This window comes from Silene latifolia, chromosome 10, assembly GCF_048544455.1.
Source record: "Silene latifolia isolate original U9 population chromosome 10, ASM4854445v1, whole genome shotgun sequence".
NCBI lineage: Eukaryota > Viridiplantae > Streptophyta > Magnoliopsida > Caryophyllales > Caryophyllaceae > Silene > Silene latifolia.
The window spans coordinates 67,786,422-67,788,479 of record NC_133535.1 but is presented as its reverse complement, the minus strand read 5'-3'; positions in this window follow the sequence as shown (position 1 = coordinate 67,788,479).

The window sequence follows — 2,058 nt, the reverse complement described above, 5'->3', positions numbered from 1 at the left end:
GCAAACTAATAACCAACATTCAACATGATAAAACAATAATAAAAATGCATAAAAGGTAATTAGGGCAGAAATTATATGAAGCAAAACAAGTAATTAAAGTGAACAAATGAAAGATTAATATTAAAGATGGAGAAAGAGATTACAATCGCAAGAATCCGGCGTAAATAACCAGCAAATCCGAGCGAAATAACCTCGAAAATAAAGTTACAGTGAAGAAGAAAAGAGAACGCAGTCTTGGAAAATGATAGATGATAAAAGATGAATAAAAGATGATAATAACCTAGTTAACGTAAGCTTAAATAGAAAATAAACTAAGTTCAATAACTAAAACAAGTTTACGGGCTAATTAAAGCCCACGAAAACCAAAACCACTCGATCGAGTAAAACTCCAGATAAGTTACTCGATCGAACATAAATGTTACTCGATCGAGTAACTCCACTTTCCAGCACTTCTTGATCGAGTATAAATCCACTCGATCGATCAACCCAGGCTATAAAAACCACTCGATCGAGTATAAAACTACTCGATCGAGTATAAAACTACTCGATCGAGTATTCTTCCTTCAAATCAGCCCAATCTCGTGCCCGACTGCCTCGTAAACCGTGCCTTCACGCTTCCCAATGCAGGAACTCACTCCGGAAAATCCCGTCTCCTCAAAATGCACGCAAAAAGGACGAAAAATGGTACGATTCCACTACTTTCGTTTTCATTTCTACAAAACGGACAAAACGAACCAAAGTAGCCAATTCGGGGGCAAAATGCAATATAAACAGTATGAAAGTACATAAAAATACGTGAAAAAATAGGCTAAAAAGACTATATAAAATGCACGTATCAAATCTCCCCAAACCGAACCTTTACTCGTCCTCGAGTAAACTAAAATGCAACTAATAGAACAGAAATGAAAACTCAGAGCTAGCTTAACTTGTCTACTTGAACCAATTTAATGCAACAAAAATTAACACTCATAGCTAAACAGTCAATACGCAAACGAGTTCTAAGCTGTTCAGAAATATAGCCAATCTATCGACCTTGCAAGACCAACAAAATCGGACTCTCACGTGGTCACTCTTCTCTCATGAAGCAAAGGGTGAATGTTATATGTAAAAGAGAGAAGGAGAAACAATCACTCACCTAACTGCGACCTACATAGCATGCATGCAACAAAAATGAAAGACGATTCAAGTACTAATGCACACACTTCAACCAATAATGTCTGTCACAGCCGAGGGCTTACAAATAATATGGGAATAGTGAGGTTTAGGTGAGAAAAGGCAAAACAAGTTATGGTAATGTGGAGGTAAAAGCGTCAAGCTAGTTCCTAACAGGACCATATAAGACCGTTCAATTCTCAACTGACTGAAAAATAAAGTACAAGTGCCCTTCATTTGGCACACAACTCACTAATCTCCTCAAAAATATGGGATAGAACGGAGGAGTGAGACCGTCATAAGATAAAAATGAATACAGACGGACTCAAAATTAACCAGCTCAAATTTTTGAAACTTTCTTCTTCCTGGTCTTCACTGTACACGTGATTCCTTTTTTTTTTTTTTTCAATTTTTCAATTTTTTTCTTTTTTCTTTTTCTTTTTCTTTTCACGTTTTTCTCATCCTTTTTTTTCAATTTCCTTTTTTTTTTCCTTCCTCTATTTACACCAACTCCAATCAAATGATACGGGCCAAACTGCAGACGGAAAATCATACCACAAAAGGACATACTAAACTAGCTTGACTAGGCAGGCTCAGTTTGGGATGTAGCTAATGGGTCAAAAAGGCAAGTTTTGGCTTAAGTGAAGCTAAATGGGTGAAAAATATAAGGAAAAAGGAAAAACTGCAAGCACCTCCCTGCATGTGACACCGACCACAAACTCGAATGTGTGCATTTTACAAGAAATCGAATGTCATAAAAGTGCAAAAATGATGAACATGCTATGCTAGGAGCACTACTCTCAATTCCTAATGAACTGGTCATGAATGTCACCAGTTATGGGCTCTAAACCTCATAAATTGTAGAGTAGGTTGCCAAGTTATCAGGTCAAGTCTAAACAGTCAGCT